Source organism: Cupressus sempervirens, chromosome 2, assembly GCF_028749045.1.
Source record: "Cupressus sempervirens isolate cs-2001-9-10 chromosome 2, ASM2874904v1, whole genome shotgun sequence".
Taxonomy (NCBI): Eukaryota; Viridiplantae; Streptophyta; class Pinopsida; order Cupressales; family Cupressaceae; genus Cupressus; species Cupressus sempervirens.
This window is the reverse complement of record NC_143119.1, coordinates 555,669,912-555,691,924: the sequence shown is the minus strand read 5'-3', so window position 1 is coordinate 555,691,924 and position 22,013 is coordinate 555,669,912. Positions and strand designations below refer to the sequence as shown.

The 22,013-nt window shown below is 47.8% G+C and overlaps 2 non-coding genes and 2 pseudogenes across 2 annotated transcripts; all 4 read left to right on the top strand.

The window, feature by feature from the left end:
* The first annotated feature begins 4,068 nt into the window (after positions 1–4,068).
* LOC149573739 (18S ribosomal RNA) lies at positions 4,069–5,410 on the top strand (annotated as a pseudogene).
* Positions 5,411–6,088: 678 nt separating this feature from the next.
* LOC149573738 (5.8S ribosomal RNA) lies at positions 6,089–6,242 on the top strand. Its single transcript, XR_016361311.1, has one exon. It is a non-coding gene; the product is annotated as a 5.8S ribosomal RNA (ribosomal RNA).
* Positions 6,243–6,352: 110 nt separating this feature from the next.
* LOC149573737 (25S ribosomal RNA) lies at positions 6,353–8,622 on the top strand (annotated as a pseudogene).
* An 11,274-nt stretch (positions 8,623–19,896) lies between these two features.
* On the top strand, positions 19,897–21,707 carry LOC149573736 (18S ribosomal RNA). The gene has a single exon (XR_016360679.1). It is a non-coding gene; the product is annotated as an 18S ribosomal RNA (ribosomal RNA).
* Positions 21,708–22,013: the final 306 nt, after the last annotated feature.

The window sequence follows — 22,013 nt, the reverse complement described above, 5'->3', positions numbered from 1 at the left end:
TCACAGCTACAATGGGAGAGGTGGTTGTCGCGAGACTCTCCCGTGCCCCCCTCATTGATTCAACGCCGCTATCAAGGTGGATGGATATGTCGGATTTTGAAATGGTGGATGCCGATGTTGAATCAATTAGAGGGGCATGAAGCCTAGCCTCGAGGGTGCTATTCCTGGACTCTCCTTTAGATCATGTTTTCTTGTCACTTAGCTGGCGAAATTTTGGAAAAAGGTTTGGCTGCGGTTGCCAGCCCTCACCGCGTCTACTTGGTGATTTTAAGACTTGATCTAAAATGGGAGCCCTCGTCTAGCACCTCCATCCAGTGTTGCTCGGGTATTGCATAAATTTTTTCCATCAGCACGAATCCCCCAATGAATGTGTACGCTTGGACCCTCTCTTAGATCACCTTCTTCGATCACTAGTCTGACGCAATTATGGAAGAGACTTGGTAGCGGTTGCCATTCTACACCGCGTCTGTTCTATGATTTCAAAGTTGATGTAATGGCAACCTATTTTCTATAGCTATGAGGTGGGTGGTTGGCGCTCTAGCAAAAAAAATTTTGCGTGCCTATCGCGGCTAAAATGGGAGAGGTGGTTGCCGCAAGCCTCTCCCGTGCCAATGTTGAATCAATTAGAGGGGCATGAGGCCCACCCTCGAGGTGCTATTCCTAGACTCTCCTTTAGATCTTGTTTTGTTGTCACTCAGCTCGCGCAATTTTGGAAAAAGGTTTGGTAGCAGTTGCCAGCCCTCACCGCGTCTACCTGGTGATTTTAAAACTTTATCTAAAATGGGAGCCCTCATCTAGCACCTCCATCTGGTGTTGCTCGGGTATTGCATAAATTTTTTCTATCGGCACAAATCCCCTAAACAATCCCTAGCCTTGGAATCTCTCTTAGATCACCTTTTTCGATCACTCGACCGATGCAATTACGAAAGAGGCTTGGTAGTGGTTGCCATTCCACAGCGTGTCTGTTCAGCGATTTTGAAGTTGATCTAATCACGAGCCCTTGTCTAGCCATTAGGTGGAGTGCTTGGGGCTCTAGCAATTTTTTGTGTGCCTATCGTGGCTACAATGGGAGCTTTGATAACAAAAGCTCTCGGTGACCCTCCCCCAAAAGAATAAGTGTTGGTGTTCGCGAAAGACACATTATTTGAATTTGGAATACTGGCACCAGCATCGATTCTATTGGGAGGGTCGTGAAGCCATCCCAATTTTGCTATGCAAGGGCACTCTCCCCAGAGTCATTCTCTATGCAACAACATTCTTTGGCACAAAATTTTTAGAATGGTTCGGGAGCGATTGTCGTTCCAATGGTGCCGTTGTGGTGGTTTCCTGGGCAGCGATCTGAAGGGTGAGCTGTCGTCTAGCAGTTGGGTTGCGCATCATGAGTGACAAGGGAGCCTATGTTATCGGAAACTCCCCGTGGCCATTCGATTAGAAGAGCCATTGCTTGTGTGAGCAAGGATGAATGTAGCCTCAGATTCCAAATGAAATCAATGATGTCGGATCTATATAAGAGCAGAATGAAGCAGTAGTAGCCCGTTTGCTATGCGTGGCTCCCCAAAGTTTCTCTTCTTTCTCACTCTATTGCCACAATTTTGGGAGTTGTTTGACAGCGGTTGTTGTTCCAATGTTTCATTGCAGTGATCTAGAGAGTGATGCTCTAAGGGCAGGAGCTTGTGTCTAGAATTTGGGATGTTTGTGCGAGCGAGCAGGGGAGCTTCTCTTATCAGAACCTCTTCGTGGCCTTTGTATATAGACCCAGTGGCGACGATATCGATGGATGCGAGCCCTTGGATTCCAAATTTGTTCACAGCTAGCATTGGTTTTTGTGAGAGATGGGCACGAAAGCACATCCTGATTGTTACATGGGAGCTCCCTAAGGTTGCCTCTGTGCCAACTTGATCAGCACAACATTGGGAATGGTTCGACAGCGGTTGTCATTCCAATGTGTCATCGGAGGATGTCTTGGAAAGTGGTCTTTCTTTCAAGGGCGAGCTCGCATCTAGCACTTGGATTGTGCATCACATCATAAGTGAATGGGGAGATCTCTTTGTGAATGGTGGCATGGTGATTGCAAGAGAAAATTGACTTAGTCGGAGCATTGGCCTCAGGCCATTGTGACGGCCTCACAATTTCTCTTTAATTGCAACTTATTTTTGCGCAGTAGTAGAGTTTGCATGTAAGATAGGCCTTGTTCTTGAGAGTTCCAGGAGATGACCTCTGGAACTTTTGGATTGGGTCCCCTTCAAGGTGAAATTCATCCAGTTGATCGGATGAGCTCGATGACCATTTCAGTCCCTTGGCTCCATGAACTCACGAAAAATTGGCTCCATGACAATCTTTTTCTCCTCTGTGGACCTCATAAAAAATTGGGTCGTGAATGGCTGTTTGGTCAGAATTTTCAAGGATTTGGATTTTTAAGGTAGTTTTCGGTGTGTTTGCGAATTTCTAATGGAGAGAGAGCCTCACACTAATAGCTTTTATAGGAGAGGTGGTTGCCGCGAGCCTCTCCCATGCCCCTCTCATTGAATCAATGATGATGTCAAGGCGGATGGATATGTCAGATTTTGAAATGATGGACACCAATGTTGAATCAATTAGAGGGGCATGAAGCCCACCCTCGATGTGCTATTCCTCGACTCTCCTTTAGATCATTTTTTCTTGTCACTCAGCTGGCACAATTTTGGAAAAAGGTTTGGCAGCGGTTGCCAGCCCTCACCGCATCTACTTGATGATTTTAAAACTCGATCTAAAACGGGAGCCCTCGTCTCACACCTCCATCCGGTGTTGCTTGGGTATTGCATAAATTTATGCCATCGGCGCAAATCCCCCAATGAATCCCTATGCTTGGACCCTCTCTTAGATCACCTTCTTAGATCACTCGACCGACGCAACTACGGAAGAGACTTGGCAATGGTTGCGATTCTACACCGCGTCTGTTCTGCGATTTTGAAGTTGATCTAATGGCGAGCCCTTGTCTCTAGTCATGAGGTGGGTGCTTGGTGCTCTAGCAAAAATTTTTGCGTGCCTATTGCAGCTACAATGGGAGAGGTGGTTGCTGCGAGTCTCTCCCGTGCCCCCCTCATTGATTTAATGCCACTGTCAGGGCGGATGCATATGTTAGATTTTGAAGCAGTGGACACCGACATTGAATCAATTAGAGGGGCATGAAGCCCACCCTCGAGGGTGCTATTCTTGGACTCTCCTTTAGATCATGTTTTCTTGTCACTCAGCTGGCGCAATTTTGGAAAAAGGTTTGGCAGTAGTTGCTAGCCCTCACCGTGTCTACTTGGTGATTTTAAAACTTGATCTAAAACGAGAGCACTCATTTAGCACCTCTGTCCGCTGTTGCTCGGGTATTGCATAAATTTATGGCATCAGCACGAATCCCCCAATGAAGGCCTATGCTTGGACCCTCTCTTAGATCACCTTCTTTGATCACTCGACTGACACAATTACAGAGGAGACTTGGCAGCGGTTGCCATTCTAAACCACGTTTGTTCTGCGATTTCAAAGTTGATCCTAATTGCGAGCCCTTGTCTATAGCCATGAGGTTGGTGCTTTGCACTCTAGAAAAATTTTTTGCATGCCTATCGCAGCTACAATGGGAGAGGTGGTTGTCGCAAGCCTCTCCCGTGCCCCCCTCATTGATTCAATGCCGCTGTTAGGGCGGATGGATATCTTAGATTTTGAAATGGTGGACACCGACGTTGAATCAATTAGAGTGGCATGAAGCCCACCCTCGAGGGTGCTATTCCTGGAAACTCCTTTAGATCATGTTTTCTTGTCACTCTGCTGGCGCAATTTTGGAAAAAGGTTTGGCAATGGTTGCCAGCCCTCACCGCGTCTACTTGGTGATTTTAAAGCTCAATCTAAAATGGGACCCTTGTCTAGCACCTTCGTTCGGTGTTGCTTGGGTATTGCATAAATTTATGCCATCGGCATGAATCCCCCAACAAATGCCTAACGCTAGGACCCTCTCTTAGATCACCTTCTTCGATCACTCGACCGATGTAATTACGGAAGAGACTTGGCAGCTGTTGCCACTCTATACCGCATCTATTCTGCGATTTCGAAGTTGATCTAATGGCGACCCCTTGTCTCTAGCCATGAGCTAGGTGGTTGGCGCTATAACAAAATTTTTTGCGTGCCTATCATAGCTACAATGGGAGAGGTGGTTTTCGCGAGCCTCTCCAATAGCGTATATTTAATTTGTTGCAGTTAAAAATCTCATAGTTGGACCTTGGGTCGTCACGGTCGGTCCGCCTTTTGGGTGTGCACTGGCCCTCACGTCCCTTCTGTCGGCGGCGTGTTCCTAGCCTTAATTGGCTGGGTCACGGTTCCAGCGTCGTTACTTTGAAAAAATTAGAGAGCTCAAAGCAAGCCTATGCTCTGAATACATTAGCATGGAATAACGTGATAGGAGTCTGGTCCTATTCTGTTGGCCTTCGGGACCGGAGTAATGATTAATAGGGACTGTCGGGGGCATTCGTATTTCATTGTCAGAGGTGAAATTCTTGGATTTATGGAAGATGAACCACTGTGAAAGCATTTGCCAAGGATGTTTTCATTAATCAAGAATGATAGTTGGGGGCTCAAAGATGATCAGATACTGTCCTAGTCTCAACCATAAACGATGCCGACCAGGGATCGACGGATGTTGCTCTAAGGACTCTGCCAACACCTTCTGAGAAATCAGAGTGTTTGGGTTCTAGGGGGAGTATGGTCACAAGGCTGAAACTTAAAGGAATTGATAGAAGGGCACCACCAGGAGTCGAGCCTGTGGCTTAATTTGACTCAACACGGGGAAACTTACCAGGTCCAGACATAGTAAGGATTGATAGATTGGGAGCTCTTTCTTGATTCTATGGGTGGTGGTGCATGGCCATTCTTAGTTGGTGGAGCAATTTTTTTGGTTAATTCCGTTAACGAATGAGACCTCAGCCTGCTAACTAGCTATGCGGAAGTTCCCCTTTGCGGCCAGCTTCTTAGAGGGACTATGGCCTCCTAGGCCATGGAAGTTTGAGGCAATAATAGGTCTGTGATGCCCTTAGATGTTCTGGGCCACACGCGCACTACACTGATGCAACCAATGAGTTTCTCTCCCTAGATTGAAAGGTTTGGGAAATCTTGCCAAATTGCATCGTGATGGGGATAGAACATTGCAATTACTGATCTTCAACGAGGAATTCCTAGTAAGCGTGAGTCATCAGCTCGCATTAACTACGTCCTTGCCCTTTGTACACACCGCCCGTCGCTCCTACCAATTGAATGATCCAGTGAAGTGTTCAGATCGCGGCGACAACGACGGTTCTTGTTGGCAATGTCGTGAGAATTTCACTGAACCTTATCATTTAGAGGAAGGACAAGTCATAACAAGGTTACCATAGGTGAACCTGTTGTAGGATCATTGTCGGTTCGAGACCCTGAATCGTGTAGGGGATAGAGCTGGCCTCCTCCCCGCCCCCAAAATCTCGGTGACATGTAGACACTTGGCCCTATAGTGATGTGCTAGATGGCCAAGCTATGGGTCCAGTGCTATCGAGGTCAAGGGTCACATCGAATGCCCATGATTGAAAGTGTGGATTCCCCGCGGGGTGAAGAAGAGACTTGGATGCCATCTGGATTAGGATCGGTGCCTTCGAACGACATTCGCGTCGGAGGGAGAGGTCTCTGCTCGGTTGCAGTTCAGAGGGGGTCTGAGCCTCATCTCTGCGATGCTGTGCCAGGGATCCATCATTTCGACGGCAATAAGTCAGGACTACCGCAACCCCCCCTTGCCTTGCCCAGGTGTGTTGACTCATCCCTTGGAGCATTCTGTGTTTAGGATGGGTGCACTCACATGATTTGCAGGGTAGGGGACCCATCCGCTAACACGGCTCTCCCATGCATTGCCTCCCACCTTTGCGAGGTGATCTGGCGGGGACACACCACAGCATTCCTCGTCACACCCATTGGGTGCTCGGGGTTCGAGATGTGTCAACCACCCAACACACGGGTGCATCGTGCACCTTAGAAATCCAAAGAATGAAGTGCGAGCCAGCGCCTTGCACGCTTGGGTCACCAAAAGACAAAAGCAAAACAAAATCATGACTCTCGGCAACCGATATCTTGGCTCTCACCACGATGAAGAATGTAGCAAAATGTGATACTTAGTGTGAATTACAAAATCTCATGAATCATCAAGTCTTTGAACACAAGTTGCACCCGAGGCCTCAGCCAAGGGCACGTCTTCTTGGGCGTCGCACTACAAAATTTTGCCCTCCCCAGCGAGGAGTGGAGATGGCCGTCTGCGTCTGCAAGTGGCGCGCGATCAGCGGCCCACCGCAGTGCGGGCATTGCTGCATCTCTATCACATCCCTAAGTTAGGTGTGAGTACCCACTGAGTTTAACCATATCAATAAGCGAAGGAAAAGAAACTTACCAGGATTCCCCTAGTAATAGCGAGAGAACTGGGAAGAGCCTAGCATGAAAATCGATGGCCACGCCTGTCGAATTGTAGTCTATAGAAGCGTCCTTAGCAATGGACCAGGCCAAAGTCCCCCGGAAGGGGGCACCGGAGAGGGTGAGAGCCTCGTCAGGCCCGGACCCTGTCGCACCATGAGGCACTGTCGACAAGTCAAGTTGTTTGGGAATGCAGCCCTAATCGGGTGGTAAATTCTGTCCAAGGCTAAATATGGGTGAGAGACTGATAGCGAACAAGTACCGCGAGGGAAAGATGAAAAGGACTTTGAAAAGAGAGTTAAAGAGTGCTTGAAATTGCCAGCAGGGAAGCGGATGGAGGCCGGCGATATGCCTCGATCGGATGCGAAACGGTGTGAGTTGGTCCGCCGCTCAGTTCGGGGGACGTGCCAGCGCAGGCTATCGCAGAGGCACAAGCGTGACCTTCTTGGTCGCACAAATACTTCCATCGCAGCGGTCAAGGAGCGAAGTGCATGCCTTTACGGCCAGCTCTCGGGCACCTGTGCGCTCGTGGCACTGGCCAGCGGGCTTTCCATCCGACCTGTCTTGAAACACGGACCAAGGAGTCTAACATGTGTGCGAGTTGGCGGGTTGGGAAAACCTGCGAGGCGCAAGGAATCTAACTAGAGAGATCCCCTCTTGGGGGTTGCACCATCGACCAATCCTGATCTTTTGTGAAGGGTTCGAGTGCGAGCACACCTGTTGGGACTCGAAAGATGGTGAACTATGCCTGAGCAGGGCGAAGCCAGAGGAAACTCTGGTGGAGGCCTGCAGCGATACTAATGTGCAAATAATTCATCTGACTTGGGTATAGGGGCACAAGCCTAATCGAACCATCTAGTAGCTAGTTTCTTCCAGAGTTTCCCTCAGGATAGCTGGAGCTCACGTGCGAGTTTTATTGGGTAAAGCAAATGATTAGAGGCATCGGGGGCGTAATGCCCTCGACCTATTATCAAACTTTAAATAGGTAAGTCAGCACGGTTGCTCTGTTGAGCCGCACCACAGAATCGCGAGCTCCAAGTGGGCCATTTTTCATAAGCAGAACTGGCGATGCGGCATGAACCGAAAGTTGAGTTACGGTGCCAAATTACGCGCTAACCCAGATCCCACAAAGGGTGTTGGTTGATTAAGATAGCAGGACGGTGGTCATGGAAGTCAAAATCTGCTAAGGAGTGTGTAACAACTCACCTGCTGAATCAACTAGCCCCGAAAATGGATGGTGCTGAAGCGTGCAACCTATACTCAGCCCTCGGGGCAAGTGCCAGGCTCCGATGAGTAGGAGGACGCGGGGGTTGTTGCAAAACCTTAGGCGTGAGCCTGGGTGGATCGGCCCCCGGTGCAAATCTTGGTGGTAGTAGCAAATTTTCAAATGAGAACTTTGAAGACTGAAGTGGGGAAAGGTTCCATGTGAATAGCACTTGGACATGGGTTAGTCGATCCTAAGAGATGGGGAAACCCTATTTCAAGGGCGCACTTTGTGCGATCATCGAAAGGGAATCGGGTTAATATTCCTGAACCGGGACATGGCAGCTGACGGCAATGTTAAGAAATCTGGAGACATCGACGGGGGCCTTGGGAAGAGTTATCTTTTCTTTTTAACAGCCTGCCCACCCTGAAATCGGTTCAACCAGAGATAGGGTCCAGCGGCTGGAAGAGCACCGCACATATCGCAGTGTCTGGTGAACCTTCGGCAGCCCTTGAAAATATAGAGGACTAAGTACCATTCAAGCCTGGTCGTACTCATAACAGCATCAGGTCTCCAAGGTGAACAGCCTCTGGTCAATAGAATAATGTAGGTAAGGGAAGTCGGCAAAATGGATCCATAACTTCGAGAAAAGGATTGGCTCTGAGGGCTAGGCCTAGGGGTCTACGCCCCAAACTCGTGGGCTCTAAGTCAGAATCCATGCTAGATGTGGCGCATATCTCTCTCCGGCTACATCGCGACCCGCAGTAGGGGTGCTCTTGCACTCCTAGGGGCCTGTGTCATTGGCCATCTCCGATCGGCGCACTAGCCCGTTGGAGCAACCTTGGATATTAATTTCAAGCGATCGGCGAGAAGAATCTTTTGCAGATGACTTAAATAAGCGACAGGGTATTGTAAGTGGCAGAGTGGCCTTGCTGCCATGATCCACTAAGATTCAGCCCTCTGTCACCTCGATTCGCAAAACCTTTTTCACCTCTAAGGCGGGTGGGGTTTGTAATTTGCACGAGGGCGAGAAAATCTGCCAAGTGCCAAATTCTGGGTGGGGGTGGGGTTTGCAAGGTTTTTTCTTGCGAGCTCGTAACAATCTCTCAAGTGCCAAATTCTCGGCGGGTGGGGTTTGTAATTTGTGCGAGTGCGGGAAAATCTTCCAAGTCCCAAATTTTGGGCGGGTGGGGTTTGCAATTTTTCGTGAGGGCAGGAAAACTCTCCCAAGTGCATAATTTCGAGCGGGTTGGGTTTTGTGAAAATTTTTGCGAGGGCAAAGAAATCTCCCAAGTGCCGAATTCCCAGTGGGTGGGGTTTTGCAATTTCTGCCGGGGCAGAAAAATCTCCCAAGTGCCACATTCCGGGCGGGTGGGGTTTTGTGAAAATTTTTGCGAGGGCAAAAAAATCTCCCAAGTGCCAAATTCTCGGTGGGTGGGGTTTGCAATTTTCGCGAGGGCGTAAAAATCTCCCAGGTGCCAAATTCCTGGTGGGTGGCATTTGCAATTTCCGCTAGGGCGGAAAAATCTCCCGAGTGCCAAATTCCTGGCAGGAGGGAGGGGTTTTGTAGAAATTTCTGCCAGGGCAGAAAAATCTCCCGAGTGCCAAATTTTGGGCGAGTGGGGTTTTGTAAAATTTCCACGAGGGGGAAAAAAATCTCTCGAGTCCCAAATTCCGAGATAGTGGGGTTTGCAATTTTCGGAAGGGCAGAAAAGTCTCCCAAGTGCCAAATTCCTCGCGGGTAGGGTTTTGTGATTTCCGCGAGTGCGAAAAAGTCTTCCAAGTGCAATTTCCATGTGGGTCGGGTTTGCAATTTCTGTGAGGGCAGAAAAATCTTCCAAGTCCAAATTCTGGGCGGGCGAGGTTTCGTAATTTCCAAGTGCCAAATTCTGAGCGGGTGGGGTTTGTAAATTTCGCGAGGGCGAAAAAATCTTCCAAGTCCAAATTTCGAGCGGGTGGGGTTTGTAAATTTTCATGAGGGCAGAAAAATCTTCCGACTGCAAATTTCAAGTGGGTCCCCAGGTTTTGTAATTTTCGCGAGGGTAGACAACTCATGTATGTGATCCAAAATTGGTCAACTTATTTTTTTGGTTAACGCCCAAAGTTTTGAACTCAAATCAAGTTGGCTACCCCGACTCGAATCGCCTCCAAATTTTTTGCACAACCCATGTCACCGTGCTCAACTTGATTCTAAGTGCCCCGAGTCATGTACATGGTCCAAAAGAGGTCAACTTTTTCCTTTTTGGGGTTAATGCCCAAATTTTTTAACTCGAACCATGTCGGCAACCCCGACACGAATCACCCAACTACCTGAAACCTGACTCGAATCACATCAAGCCTTAACTGCCTCCAATTTTTTTGCATGACTCATGTCACTGTGCTCAACATGATTCTATGTGCACCGAGTCATGTGCGTGATCCAAAGGCGGTCAACTCTTTTTTTGGGTTAACACCCAAAGTTTTCAACCCAAATTGTGTTGGCAACCCCGACTCGTATCGCCTTGAGCCTTAACCACCTCCAATTTTTTCACAGGACTCATGTCACCGTGCTCGACTCGGTGCCTTGAGTCATGTACATGATCCAAAAGCGGTTAACTTCTTCCTTCTTTGGTTAACACCCAAAGATTTCAACCCAAATCGTGTTAGCAACCCCGACTCAAATCGCCTCGAGCCTTAATCGCCTGTAATTTTTTTGAACCACTCATGTCACCGTGCTTGACTTGATTCTATGCGCCCCAAGTCATGTACATGATCCAAACGCGATTAACTCTTTTTTTGGCTAACGTCCAAAGTTTTTGAATCGACTCAGCTACCCCGACTCGAATTGCCTCGAGCCTTAACCGCCTCCATTTTTTTTTTTTTCTCGACTCATGTAACTGCACTCGCCTTGATTCTGAGTGGCCCGAGTCACTTACGTGATCCAAAACTGGGTAACTTTTTCTTTTTTCTTTTTTTTTTCAAGTCCCAAAGTTTTGAACTCGGATAGAGTCGGATGCCCCGACTCGAGTCGTCTCCAAATTTTTTGCACGACTCATGTCACCATGCTCGACTTGATTCTAAGTGCCCCAAGCCGTGTACGTGATCCAAAAGGGGTTAACTTTTTCTTTTTGGTTAACGCCCAAAGTTTTCAACCCGACCCACCTCAGCAACTTCGACTCGAAGTGCCTCGAGCCTTAATGGCCTCCAATGTTTTTGCACAACTCATGCCACCGTTGACTTTTCACTCGAATCATGTCACCCAGGGCACCTCGATGCTACGTGACCCGAACCCTGTGCGCGATCTAAAATTGGGTAATGTTTTTTTTGAACTCCCAAAATTTCATTGTTTTTTGCCTTATGGGGCCTATCATGATCTCTTTTTATAAAGAAAATTCTCAAATCGGATCGTTTCAGCTACCCTACCTCGAATCTGGCTAGCTAGGCATAATGCCTCGAGTCAGCTCGGCAATACGTGAACTGAAACTTGTGCGTGATCCAAAAGCGGGTAACTTGTTTTTTTTTTTTTTGTATGCCCAAAATTTAGCGCTTTTCGCTGTACAGGGCCTCCCATGATTTTTTTTTTGTTTTTTCCCCTAGTCGACCCACTCTGGCGACCCAGTCGGGTCGCCTGAGGCTGGGGCGACGGAGTCGGGTGACCCAAGTTGGGTCGACCCAGGCGTGCGATCCTGGCTAGGGACAGCAAGTCAATTCTATAAGTTTTCTTGCCAATTTTGCTAGCCAGGTCGGCTCACCAAGTCATCTGACCAAGTCGACTCTTTAAGTTCGTTCATCAGTTCACCCTGCCAAGTACTCTCACCAAGTGGACTGTTTGAGTCTGCTCATCAATTCGAGCCATCAAGTACTCTCACGAAGTTGACTCTTTGAGTCCATTCATTAGGTCACTCCACCAAGTGCTCTCACCGAGTCAACTCTTTAGGTCCGTTCACTAAGTCACCCTGCCAAGTCGACCCTTTAAGTTATTTCATCAAGTCACCCCACCAAGTACTCTCACCAAGTCAACACTTTAAGTCCTTTCATCAAGTGACCCCACCAAGTCAACTCTTTAAGTCCATTCATCAAGTCACCAGAACAAGTACCAGTTCGGCCAACCAAGTACTCCCACCAAGTCAACTCTTTATGTCCCTTCACCAAGTCACCCCACCAGTTCGGCCAACCAAGTACTCCCACCAAGTCGATTCTTTAAGTCCGTTCATCAGTTCACCCCGCCAAGTACTCTCACCAAGTAGACTCTTTAAGTCTACTCATCAAGTTGAGCCACCAAGTACTCTCAGCAAGTTGAATCTTTGAGTCTGTTCATCAAGTCACCCCACCAAGTACTCTAACCAAGTCAATTCTTCAAGTGCACTCATCAAGTCACCCCACTAAGTACTCTCACCAAGTCAACTCTTTAAGTCTGTTCATCAAGTCACCCCGCCAAGTACTCTCACCAAGTCAACTCTTTAGGTCTGTCCATAGAGTCACCCCACCAAGTCGACCCTTCAAGTGCATTCATCAAGTCACCCCACCAAGTCGACTCTTTAAGTTCATTCATCAAGTCACCCCGCCAGGTCAGCCCACAAATTACTCTCACCAAGTCGACTCTTTAAGTTCGTTCATCAAGTCACCCCGCCTGGTCGGCCCACCAAGTGTACTCTTTAAGTTTGTTCATGAAGTCACTCTGCCAAGTCGGCCTGCAAGGTCGACTTTTTAAGTTTGTTCATCAAGTCACCCCGCTAGGTGACCCCACCAAGTACTCTCACCAAGTTGACTCTTTGAGTTGGCTCATCAAGTCACCTCGCCAGGTCGGCCCACCAAGTACTCTCACCAGGTTGACTCTTTAGGTTTGTTCATCAAGTCACCCCACCAAGTACTCTCACAAAGTCAACTCTCTAAGTTCGTTCATCAGGTCGCTCTGCCAGGTCAGCCCACCAAGTACTCTCACCAAGTCGACCCTTTAAGTTCGTTCATGAAGTCACCCCGCCAGGTCGGCCCACCAAGTACTCTCACAAAGTTGACTCTTTAGGTTTGGCCCACCAAGTACTTGTTCACTGAATGTACATTTCAGATGTAGAGTAAGGCTTGCACTAATAGCTTATATAGGGGAGGTAGCGTGCTTGAAAAATGGTGGGCGAGCCAGCCTGGCCGAGCCGATCTGGGTGAGCCATGTTGGCTGACCCAATCTGGCCGAGCCATTCTGACTGAGCCAATCTGGGCAAGCCATGCTGGGAGAGCCAATCTGGCTAAGCCATTCTGGCCGAGCCATGCTGGCTAAGCTGATCTGGGCGAGCCATGCTAGCTGAGCTGATCTGGCCGAGCTCCAAAAATGGTGTCGTGGATGGCTGTTTGGTCACATTTTTCATTGAATTGGGTTTTAAGGTACTTGTGCACTGAATGTACATTTTTGATGTAGAGTAAGGCTTGCACTAATAGCTTATATAGGGGAGGTAGTGTGCTTGAAAAATGGTGGGCGAGCCAGCCTAGCCGAGCCGATCTGGGCGAGCCATGCTGGCCGAGCTGATCTGGGTGAGCCATTCTGGCCGAGCCATGCTGGCCGAGCCGATCTGAGCGAGCCATGCTGGCCGAGCCGATCTAGGAAAGCTCCAAAAATGGTGTCGTGGATGGCTGTTTGGTCACATTTTTCATTGAATTGGGTTTTAAGGTTCTTGTGTACTGAATGAACATTTCTGATGTAGAGTAAGGCTTGCACTAATAGCTTATATAGGGGAGGTAGTGTGCTTGAAAAATGGTGGGCGAGCCAGCCTGGCCGAGTCGATCTGGGCGAGCCACGCTGGCCAACCCGATCTGGCCGAGCCATGCTGGCCAACCCGATCTGGTCAAGCTCCAAAAACGGTGTCATGGATGGCTGTTTGGTCACATTTTTCATTGAATTGGATTTTTAAGAGAGTTGTTCATGCTATCATAGATTTCTAATGCAGAGCGAGCCTCGCACTAATAGTGTATGCTGATGTTGAATCAATGAAACGGGCATGAAGCGATCTCAGTGCTTTTCCTTGGCTCTCCTTTAGATCATGTTTTTTGATGACTCAATTTTGGAAAAGGTGAGGTAGCAGTTGCCGATCCATGGCGTGTCTTTTTGGTGATTTTAAAACCTGATCTAAATGTGAACCCTTGTCTATCACTCCAGGGTTGCTTCGTATAACGGCAATTTGCTATTATGGGTGCTCGGTGCTCTAGTAATTTGTCATGGTGTACTTATCATGGCTACATGGGAGCTTTAATATCAAAAGCTCTCAGCGAAAAATGGTGGCCAAGCCATGCTGGCCGACCCGATCTGGCTTAGCCATTTTCGTCGACCCGATCTGGCTCTTCTTTCTCACTCCATCAGCACAAATTAGGGAGTTGTTCGACAGTGGTTGTCATTCCAATGTGTCATTGTGGTGATCTCGAGAGCAATGCTAAGGGCGGGAGCTTGCGTCTAGCATTTGGGGATGTTTGTGCAAGCGAGCAGTGGAGCTTCTCTTATCGGAACCTCTTCGTGGCCTTTGAATATAGACCCAGTGCCGACGATATTGATGGATACAGGCCTTGGATTCTAAATTTGTTCAGCTAACATTGGTTTTTGTGAGAGAAGGGTACGAAAGCACTTCCTGATTGCTATGCGGGAGCTCCCTAAGATCGCCTCTGTGCCAACTCGATTGGCACAACATTGGGAATGGTTCGACAGGGGTTGTCGTTGCAATGTATCATCGAGATGTCTTGGAACACGGCCTTTCAAGGGCAAGCTTGCGTCTAGCACTTGGATTGTACATCATCACAAGTGAATGGGGAGATCTCTCTGTGAACGGCGGCATGGCGATTGCAAGAGAAAATTGACTTAGTAGTCAGAGCATTGGCCTTGGGCCATTGTGACGGCCTTGCAATTTCTCTATAATTGCAACCTATGTTTGTGCAGTAGTAGAGTTTGCATGTAAGATTGGCCTTTGTTCTTGACAATTCCAAGTACTCTCACCAAGTCACCAAGTCACCATGCTAGCCGAGCTGATCTGGGCGAGCCATGCTAGCCGAGCCGTTCTGGGCGAGCTCCAAAAATGGTGTCGTGGATGGCTATTTGGTCACATTTTTCATTGAATTGGATTTTGAAGAGAATTGTCTATGCTATCGCAGATTTCTAATGCAGAGCAAGCCTCACACTAATAGCTTATATAGGAGAGGTTGTTGTCGCAAGCCTCTCCCATGCCCCTTTCATTGATTCAACATTGGTGTCTAGGCGGATCAGATTGTTGGGTTTTCAAATAGTGTATGTTGATGTTGAATCAATGAAAGGGGCATGAAGCAATCTCGGTGCTTTTCCTCGGCTCTCCTTTAGATCATGTTTTCTGATGACTCAATTTTGGAAAGGGTGAGTAGCGGTTGCCGATCCATGGCGTGTCTTTTTGATGATTTTAAAACTTGATCTAAACGTGAACCCTTGTCTAGCACTCCGGTGTTGCTTGGTATAATGGCAATTTGCTATGGGTGCTCGGTGCTCTAGAAATTTGTCATGGTATACTTATCGCGGCTACATGGGAGCTTTAATATTGAAAGCTCTCGACAAAAAATGGTGGCCGAGCCATTCTGGCCGACCCGATCTGGCTTAGCCGTTTTTGTCGACCTAATCTGGCTCTTCTTTCTCACTCCGTCGGCACAAATTCAGGAGTTGTTCAACAGTGGTTGTCATTCCAATGTGTCATTGCGGTGATCTGGAGAGCGATGCTAAGGGCAAGAGCTTGTGTCTAGCATTTGGGGATGTTTGTGCAAGCGAGCAGTGGAGCTTCTCTTATCGAAACCTCTCCGTGGCCTTTGAATATAGACCCAGTGCCGATGATATCGACCCAATAGAATTGGTGCTGGTGTTCGAGAAAGACATGTTATTCGGATTTGGAATATTGGCACCAGCATCATTTCTATTGGGAGGGCCATGAAGCCATCCCAATTTTGCTATGCGAGGGCTCTCTCCCCAGAGTCGTTCTCTTTGCAACAACTTCTTTGGAAAAAAAAATTTGGAATGGTTCGGAGGCAGTTGTCATTCCAATGGCGCCGTTGTGGTGGTTTCCTGGGCAGTGATCTGAAGGGTGAGCCATCGTCTAGCAGTTGGGCTGCACATCACGGGTGACAAGGGAGCCTTTATAATTAGAAGCTCCCCGTGACCATTCGATGAGAAGAGCCATTGCTTGTGTGAGCAAGGAAGAATGCAGCCTCAGATTCCAAATGAAATCAATGACATCGGATCTATATATAAGAGTGGAATGAAGCAGCAGCCCATTTGCTATGCGCGGCTCCCCAAAGTTGCTCGTCTTTCTCACTCCATCGGCACAAATTTGGGGGTTGTTCAATAGTGGTTTTCATTCCAATGTGTCATTGTGGCGATCTGGAGAGCGATGCTAAGTGTGGGAGCTTGTGTTTAGCATTTGGGATGTTTGTGTGAGTGAGCAGGAGACCTTCTCTTATCGGAAACTCTCCATGGCCTTTGAATATATAGACCCAATGCCGACAATATCGATGGATACGACCCTTGGATTCTAAATTTGTTAACAGCTAACATATTGGTTTTTGTGAGAGATGGGTACAAAAGCACATCCCGATTGCTACGTGGGAGCTCCCTAAGGTTGCCTCTGTGCCAACTCGATTAGCACAACATTGGGAATGGTTCGACAGTGGTTGTCATTCCAATGTGTCATTGGGGGATGTCTTGGAAAGTGGCCTTTCAAGGGCGAGCTCGCGTGAAGCACTTGGATTGTGTGTCACGTCACAAGTGAATGGGGAGATCTCTCTATGAACGACGGCATGGTGATTGCAAGAGAAAATTGACTTAGTCGGAGCATTGGCCTCGGGCCACTATGATGGCCTTGCAATTTCTCTTTAATTGCAAAAAATGTTTGCGTAGTAGCAGAGTTTGCAAGTAAGATGGGCCTTGTTCTTGAGAGTTCCAAGAGATGACCTCCAGAAATTTTGGATTGGGCCCCTTCAAGGTGAAATTCATCCAGTTGATCGGATGAGCTCGATGACCATTTCAGTTCGTTGGCTCCATGAATTCACATCTTCTAACTGATGACAATCTTTTGCTCCTTAGACGACCTCATAAAAAATTGGGTCGTGGATGGCTGTTTGGTCAGAATTTTCAATGATTTGGATTTTTGAGGCAGATGTCGGTGTGTTCGCTAATTTCTAATGCAGAGCAAGCCTCGCACTAATAGCTTATATAGGAGAGGTTGTTTTCGTGAGCCTCTCCTGTGCCCCTCTCATTGATTCAACGCCAGTGTCAAGGTGGATGGAAATGTCAGATTTTGAAACGGTGGACGCCGATGTTGAATCAATTGGAGGGGCATGAAGCCCACCCTCGAGGTGCTATTCCTCGACTCTCCTTTAGATCATGTTTTCTTGTCACTCAGAAGGTGCAATTTCGGAAAAAGGTTTGGCAGTGGTTGCCAGCCCTCACCGCGTCTACTTGGTGATTTTAAAACTTGATCTAAAATGGGAGCCCTCGTCTAGCACATCTGTTCAGTGTTGGTCGGGTATTGCATGAATTTTTTCTATTGGCACGAATCCCCCAACGAATGCCTACACTTGGATCCTCTCTTCGATCACCTTCTTCGATCACTCAACTAACGCAATTACGGAAGAGACTTGGCAGCGATTGCCATTCTATAGCGCGTCTATTCTGCAATTTTGAAGTTGATCTTAATGGCGAGCCCTTGTCTCTAGCCATGAGGTGGGTGCTTGGCACTCTAGCAAATATTTTTTGCATGCCTATCGCGGCTACAATGGGAGGCTTTGATAACAAAATCTCTTGGCGACGCTCCCAAATAGAATCGGTGCTGGTGTTCGAGAAAGACACGTTATTCGGATTTGGAATATTGGCACCAGCATCGTTTCTATTGGAAGGGTCATGAAGCCATCCCAATTTTTTTATGCGAGTGCTCTCTCCCTAGAGTGGTTCTCTTTGCAACAACTTCTTTGGCACAAAATTTTTGGAATGGTTCGGCAGTGGTTGTCGTTCCAATGGTGCCGTTGTGGTGGTTGCCTAGGCAGCGATTTGAAGGGCGAGCCGTCGTCTAGTAGTTGGGCTGCGCATCACGAGTGACAAGGGAGCCTTTGTAATTGGAAGCTCCCCATGGCCATTCAATGAGAAGATCCATTGCTTGTGTGAGCAAGGATGAATGCACCCTCAAATTCCAAACAAAATCAATGACATCGAATCTGTATATAAGAGTGGAATGAAGCAGCACAGCCCGTGTGCTATGCGCGGCTCCCCAAAGTTGCTCTTCTTTCTCACTCCATCGGCACAAATTTGGGAGTTGTTCGACAGTGGTTGTCATTCCAATGTGTCATTGGGTTGATCTAGAGAGCGATGCTAAGAGTGGGAGCTTGTGTCTAGCATTTGGGATGTTTGTGCGGGCGAGCAGGGGAGCTTCTCTTATCGGGACCTCTCTGTGGCCTTTGAATATATAGACCCAGTGCCGACGATATCGATGGATACAAGCTAATTTCTAGTGCAGAGCGAGCCTCGACTAATAGCTTATTTAGGAGAGGTGGTTGCTGCAAGCCTCTCCCGTGCCCCTCTCATTGATTCAACGTCGATGTCAAGGCGGATGGATATGTCAGTTTTTGAAATGGTGGACGCCGATGTTGAATCAATTAGAGGGGCATGAAGCCCACCCTCGATGTGCTATTTCTCAACTCTCCTTTAGATCATGTTTTCTTATCACTCAGCTGGCACAATTTCGGAAAAAGGTTTGGCAGCGGTTGCCAGCTCTCACCGTGTCTACTTGGTGATTTTAAAACTCGATCTAAAATGGGAGCCCTCGTCTAGCACCTCTGTCCGGTGTTGCTTGGGTATTGCATAAATTTATGCCATCGGCGCAAATCCAACAATGAATGCCTATGCTTGGACCCTCTCTTAGATCACCTTCTTTGATCACTCGACTGATTCAAATACGAAAGAGACTTGGCAGCGGTTGCCATTCTACACCGCGTCTATTCTGTGATTTTGAAGTTGATCTAATGGCGAGCCCTTGTCTCTAGCCATGAGGTGGGTGCTTGGCGCTCTAGAAAATTTTTTTGTGTACCTATCATGGCTACAATGGGAGAGGTGGTTGCCACGAGCCTCTCCCATGCCCCCCTCATTGATTCAATGCCGTTGTCAGGGTGGATGGATATGTCAGATTTTGAAATGATGGACGCCGATGTTGAATCAATTAGAGGGGCATGAAGCCCACGTACATCTTTGCATTAAGACTCTGCTACAAGCATTTGTGATTCGAGCATTTTGGGGGAACAGGTTTTGTACGAGATGTTCTTCTTAGGATCCTGGGAACTAGAGCGCTCATCTTTGCAATGCTCCAACAAGTGCAGGGCCAACGTGTCTGTCTAGGGGAAGAAATCGCACGAATGCTTTTTGCCGAGATATGGGTGCTCGCGGGTGGGTTCCCTCATGGTGCAGTTCTTCGGTATGTGCATGTGCATGAGATTGAAGCTTGTCCGACAATGCTAGTGTGAGTGTTCACCCATAGGAACTTTTTTGTACCTGTGTTGGCAGATCACGTGTCACGGGGAATGGTTAGCAATGCTGTGCTGAGAAAGGAGAAATTTGCTAGAGGTTAGACATGTTCATGTATGCGAGCGGGCTGTCATCACCTATAAATGTGTGGAGGGGGTGTTATACACGATGCCCTTGAGCGGCCTTATAATTGAGGTGGTCGCGTGCATAGTGATGCCCCCGTTAATCGCATAACCAGCCATGTTTTTGACTTGCACGACCCTTCACCCTTCAGCACGGCGGTCTCCGTTGGCACTTTGGCAACCAGCTCTTCATCATGGGAAAACATTTGTTGCAATCAAGAAGGATTTTTTCTATGTGGGTGCACCTCAACAGGCATGTAGGAGGCATATGCCTGGGAAATGGATGTCTCTGAGTGGCCTTACAATTGAGGTGCCTATGTGCGCGGTGCATCTCGTATAGACTCGAGGTTTCTTTCCGAGTAGTGGCGATAGCAAGTGCGAGGGTAAAGGGTTCCGTACGGGATGTTCTTCCCAGGTGCCTATGAACTGAGGCTCCCTATTTAGCCCTCTCTCATCGACGATGGGACACTTTCCTCTTATGTGAAATATTTTAGCATTGCGAGTCTTGCATGTGCTGTGAACGTCATTCTTGTTGCTTGTGCGGTGGATTATGTTTGGATGCATGATGGAGCGAATGCAAATTTTGGTTTCCCATCGTGGTGAGAATCCCTTGGCTGTAGTAGGTCTTGGGGGTCCCCCTCATTGTTAGAAGCTACCTGGTCGATCCTACCAGTAGTCATATGCTTGTCTCAAAGATAAAGCCATGCATGTCTAAGTATGAACTATTTCAGACTGTGAAACTGTGGATGGCTCATTAAATCAGTTATAGTTTCTTTGATGGTAATTTGCTACTCAAATAATCGTAGTAATTCTAGAGCTAATATGTGCACCAAATCTTGACTCTCAAAAGGGATGCATTTATTAGATAAAAGGCCGGCACGGGCTCGCCCACTATTTCGATGATTCATGATAACTCGACGGATCGCACGGCCTTTGTGCTGGCGACACTTCATTCAAATTTCTGCCCTATCAACTTTTGATGGTAGGATAGAGGCCTACCATGGTGGTGATGGGTGATGGAGAATTAGGGTTTGATTCCCAAGAGGGAGCCTGAGAAACGGCTACCACATCCAAGGAAGGCAGCAGGCGCGCAAATTACCCAATCCTGACACGGGGAGGTAGTGACAATGAATAACAATACTGGGCTCACCAAGTCTATTAATTGGAATGAGTACAATCTAAATCCCTTAACGAGGATCCATTGGAGGGCAATTCTAGTGCCAGCAGCCATGGTAATTATAGCTCCAATAGCGTATATTTAAGTTGTTGCAGTTAAAAAGCTTGTAGTTGGACCTTGGGTCATCACGGTCGGTCCGCCTTTTGGGTGTGCACTGGCCCTCACATCCCTTCTAATGACGGCGTGTTCCTGGCCTTAATTGGCTGGGTCACGGTTCTGGCACCGTTACTTTGAAAAAATTAGAGTGCTCAAAGCAAGCCTACACTTTGAATACATTAGCATGGAATAATGTGATAGGAGTCTGGTCCTATTCCGTTGGCCTTCGGGACCAGAGTAATGATTAATAGGGACTATTGGGGGCATTCATATTTCATTGTCAGAGGTGAAATTCTTGGATTTATGGAAGACGAACCACTACAAAAGCATTTGCCAAGGATGTTTTCATTAATCAAGAACAAAAGTTGGGGGCTCAAAGATGATTAGATACCATCCTAGTCTCAACCATAAATGATGCCGACCAGGGATCGGCGGATGTTGCTCTAAGGACTCCACCAGCACCTTCTAAGAAATCAAAGTGTTTGGGTTCCGGGGGGAGTATGGTCACAAGGCTAAAACTTAAAGGAATTGATGGAAGGGCACCACTAGGAGTGGAGCCTGCGGCTTAATTTGACTCAACATAGGGAAACTTACCAGGTCTAGACATAGTAAGGATTGACAGATTGAGAGCTCTTTCTTGATTCTATGGGTGGTGGTGCATGGCCTTTCTTAGTTGGTGGAGCGATTTGTCTGGTTAATTCCATTAACGAATGAGACCTCAGCCTACTAACTAGCTACATGGAGGTTCCCCTTCGCAGCCAGCTTCTTAGAGGGACTATGGCCTCCTAGGCCATGGAAAATTGAGACAATAACAGGTCTATGATGCCCTTAGATGTTCTGGGCCACACACACGCTACACTGATGCAACCAACGAGTTTCTCTCCCTGGCCCGAAAGGTTTGGGAAATCTTGCCAAATTGCATCATGATGGGGATAGACCATTGCAATTATTGATCTTCAATGAGGAATTCCTAGTAAGTGCAAGTCATCAGCTCACGTTGACTACGTCCCTGCCCTTTATACACACCGCCCATCGCTCCTACCAATTGAATGATCCCGTGAAGTGTTCAGATCGCGACGACGACGGCAGTTCCTATCAACAATGTCATGAGAAGTTCACTGAACCTTATCATTTAGAGGAAGGAGAAGTCGTAACAAGGTTACCGTAGGTGAACCTGCGGTAGGATCATTTTCAGTTCAAGACCTTGAATCGTGTACGGGATGGAGCTGGCCTCCTCCCCGCCCCCAAAATCTCAGCGATGTGCAGACACTCAGCCCTATAGCGATGTGTTGGACAGCCAAGCTATGAGTCTAGTGCCATCGAGGTCAAGGGTCACATCGAATGCCTATGATCAAAAGCGTGGATTCCTCGCAGGGCGAAGAAGAGACTCGGATGCCATTTGGATTAGGATCGGTGCCTTCGAATGATGTCCGCATCGGAGCGAGAGGTCTCTACTCGATTGCAGTTCAGAGGGGGTTCAGGCCTTGTCCCCTATTG